This window comes from Sus scrofa, chromosome 5 (assembly GCF_054392235.1).
Source record: "Sus scrofa isolate SSC_HxYL_T2T_F1_AM1 chromosome 5, Sscrofa_HxYL_maternal_Yorkshire_Landrace_v2.0, whole genome shotgun sequence".
In the NCBI taxonomy this organism is placed as follows: Eukaryota; Metazoa; Chordata; class Mammalia; order Artiodactyla; family Suidae; genus Sus; species Sus scrofa.
This window is the reverse complement of record NC_139387.1, coordinates 7687751-7702971: the sequence shown is the minus strand read 5'-3', so window position 1 is coordinate 7702971 and position 15221 is coordinate 7687751. Positions and strand designations below refer to the sequence as shown.

General features: G+C 48.0%; 1 long non-coding RNA gene across 1 annotated transcript in view; it reads right to left on the bottom strand.

The window, feature by feature from the left end:
• Window positions 1–11305: 11305 nt before the first annotated feature.
• The window catches only part of LOC146403107 (uncharacterized), a 39014-nt gene continuing 35098 nt past the window's right edge, over window positions 11306–15221 (bottom strand). Inside the window, exon 2 of the long non-coding RNA XR_014803006.1 lies at window positions 11306–13357. This is a non-coding gene — a long non-coding RNA (uncharacterized LOC146403107). The remainder of the gene's footprint in view (window positions 13358–15221) is intronic.

The following is a 15221-nucleotide window of genomic DNA, read 5'->3' as shown; positions in this document are numbered from 1 at the left end:
TGTATTGTTAAGTTCAAAAAGCAAGTCATTTGCTTTTTTTAAATGTAAGCAAGTATTACACTCAGAACGGATAGGCAATGAGGTCCTACTGTACAACACAGGGAATGACAGATATCCAGCCTTTTGGGATAGAACATGATGGAAGTGACTAGATCATTTTGCTATACAGCAGAAATTGGCACAACGTTGTAAATCAACTTTAATAATTAAAAAAAGAAAAAAAGCAAGTCTTTCAAACTCATAGAAACAGAGAGTAGAAGGGTACTTGCCAGGGACTGGGGAAGGGGGAAATGAGGAGTGAGAGCATCACAGGTGCAGAGTTTCAGTTTTGCGAGACAAAAAAGTCACAGAGATCAGCTGCCTAGCAGTGGGGATGCATTTAGCATGACTGAACCGTCACTTAAAAATGGTGAAGATGGTAAATTTTATGTTATGTTGATTTTACCATAATTTTAAAGAAAAGCAGTTGCAGAATAGAATTAACAGTTATAGTGTGATCTTATTTGTGTGGTTTTTAAAGGGTTCTACAATTTCAGAACGAGACAAGCTGTTATCAGCAGTTACTTCTGCAGTTGGAAGGAACTGAGGTAGGGGAAGGGTGTTACTTTTCATTTTATCCCTTCCTGCAGAGTCTAAGATAATTAGCATCTACTATTTTTATAATTTCCCTTTTTTCCTTTTTTTTTTTTTTTTGGCTTTTTAGGGCCACACACCGGCATACAGAGGTATAGAGGTTCTCATGCTAGGGGTTGAATCAGAGCTGCTGGCCTACACCACAGCCACAGCAATGCCAGATATATGAGCTGCATCTGCGACCTACACCACAGCTCACGGCAACGCCAGATCCTTAACCCACTGAGCAAGGCATGGGAGCCAATCTGCATCCTCATGGATACTAGTCGGGTTTGTGGCCCCCGAGCCACAATAGGAATTCCTATTATTTTTATAATTTCAACAAGCCAATACAAACGGGGCAGTGATATTCCTATGCCCGATCTCCAGAAAGCAGTCATTAACAGAAGAGGTTTTTATTGACATTCTGTGCCACGTGCGGCGGTTCAGGGGAGAGCGGTGAGCACGCAGGATGGTCCCTGCCTTCGTGGGGTTCACACTCCTCCAGGGAGGCAGTCCTGACCACAGCTGGTGAGAGACACGAGCTGCGATAGAGAGCATCGGCAGGCAAGGGCGTGCTTTCCCCATGGGGTCATTTCATCTCACACCTCTGAGGAGGTGACATTTAAACTGAGACCTGAAGGATGAAAAGCAACCAGCTGGGGAGGGAGGAGGAAAGGGCATCCAGGCAAGGAAGCAGAGGCTGCCAAGAAAGACCCAGAGCAGGACAAGAGAGAAGGTCACGGTATCCAGAATGGGGGGAGGGGGTCAGGAAGCAGAGGGCCAGCGACGGTTCCCAGGGCGGGGGAAAGCACCGCAGGATTCTAAGCCGAGAGGGACTCAATCTGGTTGATGTTTTAGAAGCATCGCCGTGGCTGCTGGGGTTGGAGGGGGGCAAGAGTGGCAGCAGACAGACAAGATAATGACGTCTTTATTAGCTCCCTGCTGCATGACTTTGACTAGGGTTTTAGTTTTAGAGGAGCCCTGAAAATTGCTGGTAATTACTGGAAGAGGTTGGAAGAGTGTGCTTTTTAAAAGGCTCTTAAGTGCACACAAAACACTCTCAGGTGCCCGTGAGTCAGTGGGATCTGGTTAAATGCAGGTTCCCGTTCTGCAGGTCAGGGTGCAAAGGGCCTGAAACTGAGTTTACAACGGGTTCCTAGGTGATCCCAAACCAGGAACCACATTTGGAAGAGCAGGTTATGGAGGCCTCTCATTTTCAAAGTTGCCGTAATGTTCAAATGCCTCTTTAAACAGTACGGTTTGCTTTGCGCTGGAAAATAAGTTAAAAAGATATATATTTCTTTCAGCTATAAAGATATTTTTAAAAGGGCCTCGAAACAGCCTGAGAAATGAACAGATAAAGCAGAAGAACAGATTAGAAAGAGCTGTCCCAGGGCCAAGCCACCGGAGGAGGGGGAGGTCACCAGCCACAGGCTCACCACCTCCCCGGAGAAGCTCACCGCTCCAGTGCCAAACGAAGAAACAATCTTTAAGGAAACAATTAGCACCTATTACATATTGAGAACGATGTTAAGAGCGAGGATATGGGAGTGAAGTGCTAGGTGCTAAGTACATCTCGGAAGCAGTACCTGGAGTACCAGAAGGGCTGCCAATCTGGGGAAGGGGAGCGGGGGTGGGGGGGCAGCCAGAGAGTCACCCGGATCACCTCTGCTGGAGCTCGCCTCCCAGGCAGAGCCAGGAAACCAGCTCAGCAGCTCAGACACCAGACCACCACCTATCTTTGATGAGAGCTTTTGGTGCCAGGCACTGCCCCAGGGTCTTTGCAGACAAGTCTTAGAGCCCCAGTGCTTAAGGGCATAGATTCAGGGATCAGATGATTTGGGTTCAAATCTCAGTTCTGTCACTCACCAGCTTCTTAAACTTGAAAAATTATTTAAGCTGTCTGAGCTTCCGTTTCCTCCTTTGAAAAATGGGGATATTAATAACTAAGAGTGGGAGTTCCCTTCGTGGCTCAGTGGGAACGAAACTGACTAGTATCTATGAGGATGCGGGTTCGATCCCTGGCCTTGCTCAGTGGGTTAAGGATCCAGTATTGCCATGAACTGTGGTGTAGGTCGTAGAGGTGGCTCGGATCCCACATTGCTGTGGTATAGGTTGGCAGCTGTAGCTCCAATTTGATCCCTAGCCTGGGAACTTCCATATGCTGTGGGTGTAGCCCTAAGACAAAAAAGAAGAGAAAAGAAAAGAAACCAACTAAAAGTGCTGTAAGGATTAAATGAATTGTTGTATGTAGGCACTCAGAATGATGACTGGCATGTAATAAGAGTTATTAAAGTACCAGATATCACTACTTAATTCTCCCAACAACTCTGAGAGCCCAGTAACCTGAAATACCCATTTTGCAGGTAAAGACGCTGAGGTTGGCAAAATGGCACTCAGGCTCTCGGCTTCTCTGCTCTCTTGGGTAGCCTTCCTTCTCAAAGGAGAAACCCTGGGAGAGAGCAGCAGTCCAGATACATCTGGGGCCTGAATCCTATTATCTACAGCACTATTCATGTGCCCCACGCCCACCCAGATATTGCAAACAGATCTGGTCCTCCCTCTGATTTAGAACAGCTGCCCTGTGCAGGAGCTAGAGGCACGCAAGGAGGGTTCAAGGGCGCTTGGTCCTCAGACTGCACCATTCCGGCTGTTCACGCATCCATCTCTAAGGCAGATGGACCACAAAGTTGAACTCAGCCTGCAGGGTCCACATTAAAATAAAACTGCTCCATCCGCCTTCTGCACAACAGCCTCAGCAAGATGAAAGGGATTTCTGAGATGAGAAGGCAGGCTGCCTTCTTCTATTTTACTTAATCCTGCTAGTTGGATGCAAATTACTTTCTCACACTGATGCAAAAAGAACACTGGGGGTGGGATGCAGCGACTGGGGCTTGCTGCTGAAAGGACGGCAAGGCATGAGGGGGCTGCACTAACAAACAGGACGTCAGATGGAGACGGATGCAGGGCAGGGGGCAGCATCGTGAGTCCTCTCCTCCTCTCCCCTCCACCACTGCTCCGAGTGTGGGAGTTGGAGTCAGATTTCGTCTCAGCCTTTGTCTGGGGCAGGAGAGCCTGGAGGCATTTTGATGCATTTTGAGCAAAGGGAAAGCAAGCTTCTCGGAACCGTTAGGTCGGGGCCCCCACAGGAGGCTCAGGGACGGAGCCTGTGCATCATGCTGGGTGGGCTGGTCGAAAAGAGGTCAAGTCTGCCTCTGGGCACCTGATTCAAATTTATATTTTAGTTAGGCATGATGGGGTATATTTATGTATGTATGTGTTTGTTTACACCCACTTCATTACACAAAGAACTCGATCTAGATGGCTTACAAAAATGTGCGCAATGTCAAGGAATAAAGCAGACAGCTTTGGGAATTAAAGTGAAGGTCAATAAAGGGAGGGAAAATAATGCAATTAGGAGTAAAATCAGTATCCATACAGATAAAATAAGTGGTCCTGCACAGTTGCTAATGAGGCCCATAAACTTCACTCTGAGAATACTAGTTACAGAGCAAAGAGTGAACAACAACCAAAAGCATGAACCACAGAGTCCATCACATAAACCAGTCCACAAAACCCCACAACTTCTTAGGAGAAGCACCGCTTTAAACCTGGTACCGAAACTTGGGCAGATTCCTTTACCAGTCCACCGAAAGGTAGATTTTATTTAATTACAAATGTACATTTGTAGTTAAAAGAGATTTTACTAGTCTCAAATTTGGACGGTGAGATTAGTTGGAATTGACTAGAGGTTTAGATGCTGATACAGGCTTTGGAATTGTAATGATAATAATTAATAGGTAACTTTCAGGGGTGACTTCATTTTTCCCTACTGTTTATTTAAACATTAAAAAAATTTTATTGCATAATTTATTATAAAATAATTACATTTCATCAAATGGGTGAGCAGAGAGGAGCACGAGCACGACTTCTCTTCAGGCCGGTTACCCACAAGGCCATCAGCAGGGGTAGGGAAGTGGGGGAGCATGCGGGAAGCCCTTCAGGGTGACCACAGAGGGAGCCCTCCGAGGGGGCAGCGGGTGGCACTGTGAGAGGCGGCAGGGGTCGGGGGCGGCTGTGCCAGCATCTCGGGTGGGTGGGTCTGTGTCCAGCCCCATCCTTACTTCCATCGCCAGTGACATGAGGGCAGAAACTGGCTGGCCTCCCAGATCAGGGAGGCAGCAGATCAAGTGGGCGAGATCCAGATGGACAAGCAGGGGCCAAGGACCGGGGGCCAGCCCTGAAGATGCTCCCCAACGGGACTCTGCACAGTCCCCCCAATCAGGCTCCCCAGGGTAACGGGGGTGGGGTGGCGGTGGGGTGATCGTCCTGCCCTGTGACGGGAGCCTGTCTCCTCTCCCAGCCCCCATGCACCCCACCGCCTGGCTGCCCACCAAGCGAGGCTTCAGCCCTGGCTTTATCCTGAATGTGGAACCAAGGAAGGCCCTGTTTTGTTTTGGTTTTATTTTTGAGGCAGAAGGATGGGGAAGGGGGAGGATATCACGTCACTTCAGAGAACTGGCCCCTTGTGACTAATTAAGCAAACTTACACTCATTAATTGATCCAGATCTTTTTTTTTAAGGTATTTTGACTTTTAGTCAAACTTCTGTTTAAATAATGAGTTTCAGAGGAAGAAGAAGTCAAAGGCTGTGTTGTTCTTGGAACACTGATCATTAAACCATGAGGAATTCTGCCAGCACCATCTTTTTTTTTTCTTCTATGCGGGTACTCCTCCAGAGTCACCCCAGAAAAAGAAGAGACCTTGATTAACTTCTAGTTAGTTCCTTCCCCGCCCGCGCGCCTCCTCCCCCGTGGCCCCATCTCCTTGCATTGCTAGCTGAACCCTGCATGCAGACAGGAACAGCTCGAGCATGGCCAGTGGGGAGCAGAGTCAGGATTCCTTTGAGTCCAGGCACCCACATCCAGCACGGAGCTGCTGCTGCTGCCCTGGGCTGCCCCACTGCCGACAGCTGCTGCCGGTACTGGCTGCCAAGGGCTCACACCTGTGCCCCCCTCGAAGCGTGTGCTCTTGGCTGAGGAGATGCTGGCAGAGGATGGCCGCCCCACAGCCCCTTGCCTTTTGGGGAACCTCCTCTGTGGGACAAGTTATACTCCAGAGCTCCCCCAGGGGTCAGGCTGAGGCTGGACTTCTCCTGAAACCGCATCTTACCCCAGCATCTTCCCCTGACAGGTTTCTCTTGAGAGCCCTCCCTCAGTGAATCCCTTGCACGAGCACCACAGTCTCAGGTTCTGCTTCTTTGGGGCCTGACTACGGCACTCTCACCTGCTTGCTCTCTTTGCAAGATCGGGGGGTTTAAAAGACCCCTCCAGGCAGGAGTTTGGCCCCCCTGCTTTTCATGTGTCAGCTCCACCTTGGAAGCCGTCCCAGCAGCACTGACCTTCTACCGTGACAGCCATCTCACACATGCACAGGTGGGAGGGATCTGGAGGTGGCATGTGGGTGAGGATGCCATCAACCTGAGCATCTCAAAGGGCCCCCTCTGTGTCCTGGCGACACCAATGGGGAAACCATGCTCCCACCAGCATTGGTTTCCAGGGCTGCCGGAACAAACTACCACAAACCACCACAAACCGAGTGGCTGAAAACAACAGAAATTTATGGCCTCATCGTTCTAGAGGCTAGAAGTCCAAAATCAAGGTGTTGAGAGCAGCATGCAGCAGGCACACTCTGGAACCAGGAAGAAATCCTTCCTTGCCTCATCCAGCTTCGGGTGTTGCCAGCACTCCTTGGCTAGCGGATGTGTCACTCCAATCTCTGCCTCTTTTGTCACACAGCCATTTTCTGTATCTCTCTTCTTCTTATAAGGACACCAGTCAGGGGGTTCCTTTCGTGACTCAGTGGTTAACGAATCTGACTAGGAACCATGAGGTTGAGGGTTTGATCCCCTGGCCTCAGTCAGTGGGTTAAGGATCCGGTGTTGCCATGAGCTGTGGTGTAGGTCGCAGACGCGGCTCAGATCCTGCATTGCTGTGGTGTAGGCAAGTGGCTGCAGTTCCGATTAGACCCCTAGCCTTGGAACCTCCATATGCCATGAGTTTGGCCCTAGAAAAGACCAAAAAAAAAGGACGTGCCAGTCATACTTGACAACCTAATCCAGTACAACCCCTTCTTAACTGATTACCCCTGCCACAGACTTATTTCCAAATAAGGTCACATTCTGAGGTACTGGGGGTAGGATGTCAACGCATCTTAATTTGGGGAGGGTCACAATCCAACCCATAATACCATCTCTGCCATTTGTTGGCTGTGCGAAGAAAGCCAGATAACTTCTTAGCTTCAGCCTCCTCAGCTGCAGGCTGGAGGGAGGGGTGTGTGGGGTCATGTACATTATTTTCCACTGGGTGATGCTCCCCTTGGCAGCGCTCTCTGGGGTCCCCACCAGCTATGGTTGCAGCCCTGTGCTCCCCCACCACCACCAAACTTAGCCTCTGCCCCAGAGATATTAGATCTGCCCTGGAGATGGTTGTTCCTCTTTTTTTTTTTTGCTTTTTAGGGCCTCACCCGAGGTTCCCAGGCGGGGGTCTAATCAGAGCTACAGCTGTCGGTCTACACCGCAGCCACAGCAACACCAGATCTGAGCCGAGTCTGCGACCTACGCCACAGCTCATGGCAACACCAGATCCTTAACCCACTGAGCGAGGCCAGGGATCGAACCCACAACCTCATGGTTCCTGGTCGGATTTGTTTCCATTGCGCCACAGGAACTCCTGGACTTGTATTTTGTATCAATGAAAGATTACGGGAGCCTTTTAGGAAGTCAGGCCGCGGGGTCCACTGTTTAAGTGCCACTGCCTGTGACTGCTTGATGAGCAATAGGAGTGCTAAGAATATATTGGGTGGGACAGCCTGGATGAGTGGAACATGCACAAAAGGCTCAACACAAAGCCCTTTCTGGTCTAACAATGACTCCTCGATGCAAATCTACCTTCCCCAGGCAATTTTCTGCTGCCAGGACAGAGCCTCCCCGCTTCTGGGCCTCTGGCTGCTGCAGCGCCTTCCCACTGGGCTCCAACAAAGGAGCGGGTGCTCTGCAGTTCTTTGCTGTGACAGGTCCTTTGCTGTCAGATCCTCGCATCTGTCTGCTTTATTCAGGGTAGTACAGCATCAACCTGAAATTGTCAGCTGCTTCCAGAATAATTAGTTCTCTTCCTGATCGAAGTCTCAAAGCTTCTGCACTGACTGTACTCAAAATGCACGCAGACTGTTCCCATGCCGCCCCCACCCGCCACCCCCAGCTCACCAGAACGAACGCAAAGGAAAGCCAACGTGAATCTCCAATTCTCTGGCCCTCTCACCTTGCTGGCCCTCTCAACAGTCATTGGTGCTTCTCAAGTTTTAAGGTATAAACGCATCACAGGGGACCTTTTAAAAATGCAAATTAAGATTCTGCAGGTCTGGGAGTTCCCCCCTGTGACTCAGCAGGTTAATGACCCGACTAGTATCCATGAGGATGCAGGTTTGATCCCTGGCCTCTCAGTGGGTTAAGGACCCCAAGTTGCCACAAGCTGCGGTGTAGGTCACAGACTCGGCTTGGATCCCGAGTTGCTGTGGCTGTGGTGTAGGCTGGCAGCTGCAGCTCTGATTTGACCCCTAGCCTGGGAACTTCCATATGCTGCAGGTGCAGCCCTTTAAAAAAGAAAAAAAAAAAAGATTCTGCAGGTCTGGGTGAAGACTGGGAGATTCTGCATTCCCCTCAACAAGGTCCATGGATATGCCAGGGTTGTGACAGGTAATAGGACCAAGTTTGCTCTGGATGTTACAGGATCACCTAACCGCCTGGGGAGCTAATGGAGCCCTTCCAGTAACTGTCAGCCAGAATGAAGGAGGCCACAGGATCTGTGCTTCTAGAAAGATTGCTCTGGAAATGGCCTGCTGTGTGGAGAATAAAGGAAGGGTCAGACGGAAGGGGCCGAGGCCACGAAGAGGCTCTTGAGATGATCAGGAAAAGATGAAGACAGCAGGACAGATGGGGCTAGGGGGCAAGCCTAGGATCCATGAGGAGGGGCGTGGTTAACCGGCTGTGGGCGGTGATGGAAGAGGATGAGAACCCATCCCCAGAGCCCTAGGACTGATGGGTACGGGAACTGAGAAGAAGGCTTTCTGGGGGCGGTGACCTTGGCAGAGGAGAGAAGGTGCAGGGGGGTGAAGGAGGAAGGCGACGTGGTTCACAATGAAGAAGGTGCCAAGAAGAGTCTGGGAACCGCTTTCAGTGGGAGGCAAGTGGGAAAGAAGCAGGGCAACGTGGGAAGCTCGTTGTGGACGGGGGCAACCCGGACCTCTTGCTTTGCCAAGTCAGTGGAGCCCGGTCTGTCGGCTCATCGCAGGGAGCCCAATCCCCCTCCGCCCCCCTCACCCCCGATGGTGTCCAGGACATCCGCCACGTGCATCACGGCAGTGGCCACGGGTGGATGAGCCTGGTCTCAGCTCAGGTCCATGGTTTAGTTACCAATTTTATCCCTATCCTTCCCTTCTTTCTACCATCTTTAGTTTACTGTTTATCTCATTACCTTTCTACTCTTCTAATATAGGCATTTAAGGCCACAAATTTCCCTTGAAGTATGGTCTTTATGGCATCTCCGATATTTTATTATTTAAATTGTTTTGTTACTCAATTCTAAATATTTTGCTACCCATTAATTACGATTTCTTTTCTCCCTCCCTCCCTTTCTTCCTCCCTCCCTTCCTTTCTTTTTACAGCCACAACTGTAGCACATGGAAGTTCTCAAGCCAGGGGTCGAATCAGAGCTGCAGGAGTGGCTTGTGCTGTAGCTTGTGGCAACGCCGAATGGATCCTTAACCCGCAGTATGAGGTTCAGTTAAAAAAATATACATATATATGGGTGGGTTAAGCGGGGGATTATAGACAATTTGAAGGGAAAATTAGTGAAGTGGATCCGAGGTGATTACACAGTATTCAACACAGGGAGACGATGAGATGAAAAATGTCAAAGAAATCATCTCAAAAAATGAGATAGTCTAATGCATATCTGCTTGGAGTCCAGAAAGGAAAGATGGAAGAGGACAGGGGAGAGGAAATATTTGAAGAGATAAAAGCTTAGAATTTACAGAAAAATGCACATAAGCAGATGTGTGCAAACGTTTCCATGGATACTCGGCAGAGCTCTCAGGCAGTCCATGGAGCCCAGGTTCAGGACCTTATGGAACAGGCACTGCTAATTGCCCACACATTCGCTTCTATTATCCTCTCTTCCCTTCTTCTCTATTAATGACCCCAAGCTTATTTGGGGTAGCAGCACTCTGGGAGGGCAACTGACTCAGTCTTAAGAATAGGAGGCCTTGTCCATGGGCAGAGAATTAGGGACATTTGGCTGCTAATGCAGTGTGGGAGGAGAGCTCTGAAAGTCCAGCTGAACTCGTCAATTCAACGCTGTCTGAAATGGCCAGTGTTTGGATGAGGAAGAATCATAAAAGCTGCCGTGCCGTTCGGAGCCAAGTGATTTTTAAGATAAGGCCTACTTTTAAATCCCTTTGAAGAAAAGGAGACAATGACTGCTTTAAAAACAAATGCTGAGGAGTTCCTGTCGTGGCTCAGCGGGTAATGAACCCGACTAGCATCCATGAGGACGCAGGTTTGAACCCTGGCCTCCCTCGGTGGGTTAAGGATCCATCATTGCTGTGGCTCTGGAGTAGGCCAGTGGCTACAGCTCTGATTGGGCCCCTAGCCTAGGAACCTCCATATGCCGAGGGTGTGGCTCTAAAAAGTTGAAAAGAAAAAAGACACACACACTCAAAAAAACAAATGCCGACTTTAAAATCGGAAACCAAGACAGTCAGAGGGTTCCTTAAACCTATTAATCCTTCCTTCTCCCAGCATCGACACCCCCCACAAACCAGACATAGAAGCCCCTGCCAAAAACAAGTCAGTTATTCCAAAAATCAATTACATTATTTATACTCTATGAAATAAGCACTTCAAAGGAAAGTCTAGAGAGAGCCCATAGAAGCCATAATGTTGAAGAGCTTATTAGTTAAATCAGGCTTTTGTCTTTCTGTTTCACTAAGGTGTGTTGACTTTTGACTTCTTTTTTTTTTCTTTTTCTTATTTATTTATTTATTTATTTATTGTCTTGTTTGCCATTTCTTGGGCTGCTCCCACGGCATATGGAGGTTCCCAGGCTAGGGGTCCAATCGGAGCTGTAGCCGCTGGCCTATGCTACAGCCACAGCTACTCGGGATCTGAGCCACATCTGCAACCTACACCATAGCTCACAGCAACGCCGGATCCTTAACCCACTTAGCAAGGCCAGGGATCGAACCCGCAACCTCATGGTTCCTAGTCGGATTTGTTAACCACTGAGCCAGGATGGGAACTCCTCTTTTTTATTTTTTTATATAAAGAAAAGGACATTAATATTTCTACCTTTATTTCTCTTTCTTGTCTGATTGCTGTGGCTAGGACTTTCAATACTATGTTGAATAGAAGTGGTGAGAGTGGGTGTCCTTGTCTTGTTCCAGATTTTAGTGGGAAGGCTTTCACTTTTCATGGTTAAGTATTATCTTGACTGTGGCTTTGTCCTAAATAGCTTTTATTACATTGAGATATGTTCCCTCTATACCCACTTTCATAAGTTTTTTTTTTTTTTATCATGAATGGATGTTGCGTTTTATCAAATGCTGTTTCTATATCTATTGAGATGATCATGTGGTTTTTGTCTTTTGTTGATGTGGGGGCTCACATTGGTTGATTTGCATATGTTGAACCATTCTTGTGACCCTGGGATGAATCTAACTTGGTTGTGGTATATGATTTTTTTAAAAAATGTGTTGTTGGATCCAAAATGAATACTAGCAAAATGCTAGTATTTTGTTGAAATTTTTTGCATCTATATTCATCAAAGATATTGGCCTGTAATTTTCGTTTTGGGAGTGTCTTTGGTTTTGTATCGGGGTGAGGGTGGCTTCATAGAATGTCTTTGGGAGTGTTCCTTCTTCTTCAATCTTTTGGATGAGTTTAAGAAGAATGAGTGAAAAGTCTTTTTTGTATGTTTGGTAGAATTTGCCTGTGAAGCCATCTGGTCCTGGACTTCTGCTTGTGGGGAGACACTGATATTTCTAAATGCACACTGATCAGTGTGTTTGCTTCCTCAGGCTGCTGTAACAAATAACCGTAGACCTGGTGGTTTAAAATAACAGACTTTTATGCATCTACAGTTCTGGGGGCCAGAGTCCAAAATCAAAGTGTCAGCAGGGCCTGGCTCTCTTTGCGGGCTCTAGGGGGAGAATCCTTCCCTGCCTCTTCTAGCTTCTGGTGGCTCCAGACCTGCGTTGGCTTGTAGCTGCACCACCCCTATCTCTGTCCCCATCTTTACAGGGCCTTCAGTCTGTGTCTTTCACAAGGATACTTGCCATTGGATTTAGAGCCCACTTGGATAATCCAGGATGCTCTCATCTCCAGATCTTTTACTCAATTCCTTCTGCAAAGGCCCTTTTTCCAAATAAGGTCACATTCACGGGTTCCAGGGGTTTAGATGTTGACGTATCATTTGGGGGCCCACCATTCAACCCACTACAATCAAATAGGACTATGATGTAAGAAACATAAAACTCATCTGGAATTGGCTGAAATAACAAAATAGATCTATTGGCTCTTGTGGACAACAGGTCCAGGGCAGCACTGGCTCCACGTGAGGCACTCGGGACTGGCTCCACCCCCAGGCAGGCTCTTCCCTTATGGTTTGAAGGGCTGTCAGCTGCTCCTTGGGTTATAAATTACCTTGTTCAAGTCCACATGGATGAGAGAAGCTTTTCCTTCCAGAAACTCCCAGCCCGTGTTTCTTTGTCTCCCATCAGCCCTGACGAAGGTACATGCCCAGCAGTAGACCTGTCCCTGTGGCTAGAGGTGGGGATGCTGGTCCTAAGCTAGTCAGGAACCACGCCTAGAGGTAGACCTGGGGTTTCCCCCTTTAGAACACAAGGCTGAGAGCAGGAGCGCCCCCAGCTTAAAGTCAAAGTACAGCAAGGATGTCCTACATAACATGGGGAATAGAGCCCATATTTTGTAGTAACTTCATTTATTTTTTTTGTTTCTCTAGGGTCACACCTGCAGATAGGGAAGTTCCCAAGCTAGGGGTTTAACTGGAGCTGTAGCTGATGGCCTACACCACAGCAACAGCAAGGTGGGACTCGAGCCGCATTTGCAACGTACACCACAGCTCACGGCAATGCCAGATCCTTAACCCACTGCGTGAGGCCAGGGATCGAACCCACCTCCTCACGGATCCTAGTCAGGTTCGTTTCCACTTAGCCATGATGGGACCCTCCCGTGTAGTAACTGTAAATAGAGTGTAACCTTTAAAAGTTGTATGAAAAATTAAAAATAAAAAAAACTCAAATAATAAAAAAGTACAACCTAAGCCTTGATCAAACATCTTATAAACTGTTGCAAACCAAAGGAGAAAAAAAAACACCCAGATACTGTGGGGAGACAACCCACCACGGGTTCTCAGTCCTCCCCTACACTTTTTCGGGTGAGTATGGCATCTTTCATTCTACAGACGTTGAAATGGAGGGTCAGGAACACGGGCAAACTTGGTTAAAGTCACTCACTCATAAATGGAGCAGAACCAGGCTCGAAACTCAGGTCTGTTGATTCCACAGCCTCTCTCCTGCTAGTGGCCAGGCCAGGGCCATCTCCTTTCTGTCCTGCCGAAGCCGCAGGCACTCTCCTTGGAGCTATGCCATGGATCAGTGTGTGTCAGCTGAAAATGAAATAGAAAACGTCTGGGTAAATTACAGCCACCAGATAGCTCTCCAGAGACCTAAGGAAAGGGTTTGAGATAAAAGCCACAACACAAAGAATAAATAATACTTCATGTTAATGGCCATCGATATGCTCATTCCAAAACGGAGTCTGAAAACAGAACTGAAAAGCAATATTTGATATACTAATTTTTGCGTTCCCCATCGTAAAAATCAGTGAAACGTTTTCTCTTCGGAACTGCTGGACCTCAGCAACCTCCTCATTTGCCCTTACAGAGGCAAGCCAAGAATCCTGGTGCCGCCGGGCGGGCGAGAGAGGTGATGGCGGGATCCAGTCTCGGGACAGGCGGGGGCGGGGGTGGGGGTGGTGGAGTTTGCCAGCATCAAAAAAATTGTGATGTTTATAAAATCACACAACCTGTTAGTATAAAAGGAGCTTTAAAGGTTTTCAAAAACAAACCCAGGAGATCCCTTCGTGGCACAGTGGTTAACGAATCTGACTAGGAACCATGAGGTTGCAGGTTCGGTCCCTGCCCTTGCTCCGTGGGTTAAGGATCCGGCGTTGCCGTGAGCTGTGGTGAAGGTCGAAGACGCGGCTTGGATCCTGCGTTGCTGTGGCTCTGGCGTAGGCTGGCGGCTACAGCTCCGATTGGACCCCTAGCCTGGGAACCTCCATATGCCAAGGGAGCGGCCCAAGAAATAGCAAAAAGACAAAAAAAAAAAAAAAAAAAAAAAAAACCCAAAAAACAAAAAACAAAAAAAACAAACCCAAAAAGGTTTTTCAGTTCTTCTCTTTACTTAATACAGGTAGCTCTTTACTCGAGGACAGAGACTGTGTTATTCTGCTTTGCACTCTGAGCACTGCAGAGGCTCTGGTCCAGTGGAGGTGCTCAATCAGTGTCTGTCCAAGAAATGAATAAATGAAGAAACAGACCTTTCCTAGTGCATACAAAACTGGTCAGGTTCTTAGGAACTGAGGCATCTGTTTCACACATCAAACTCATGCCTAAATTCATAAAAGAAATTACTATATAAAGCGGAGTGCAGAAAGCAGAAAGCATATTTTCCTTTGCATGAGGGAAGGAAATTCTAACATATGCTACGACATGGATAAAACCTGAGGACATTACGCTCAGTGAAATAAGCCCATCACAAAAAGATAATACTGTATGTTTCCACTCATAGGAGCGACCCTAGAGAAGTCAAATTCAGGGACTGAAAATAGAACGGTGGTTGCCAAGGGCTGGGGAGAGGGAGGAATGGAAGTTGGTATGTATGTATTTATTTTTAGGGCTGCACTTGAAGCATATGGAGGTTCCTAGGCTAGGGGTCGCATCAGAGCTGTAGCCGCCGGCCTACACCACAGCCACAACAATGCTAGATCTGAGCTGCATCTGCGACCTACACCACAGCTCAAGCTCACAGCAACGCTGGATCCTTAACCCACTGAGCAAGGCCAGGGATCGAACCTGCATCTTCATGGATACTAGTTGGATTCATTTCTGCTGCGCCACAAGGGGGAACTCCGGGAAGTTGGTATTTAGTGAGTACAGAGTTTCAGTTTAACAAGAAGACAAAAGCTATGGAGATGAATGTACTGATGGTTACACAACATAATGAATGTATTTAATATCACTGAACAGTATACTTAAAATGGTAATTTTTTTTCTTTTTAAGGCCACACCTGCAGCATATGGAAGTTCGTGGGCTAGGGGTTGAATCAGAGCTGCAACGGCAGGCCTATGCCACAGCCACAGCAACGCTGGATCTGAGTCGCACATGCGACCTATGCCACAGCTTGCGGCAACACTGGATCCTTAACCCACTGAGCGAGGCCAGTGATTGAACCTGCATCCTCATGGA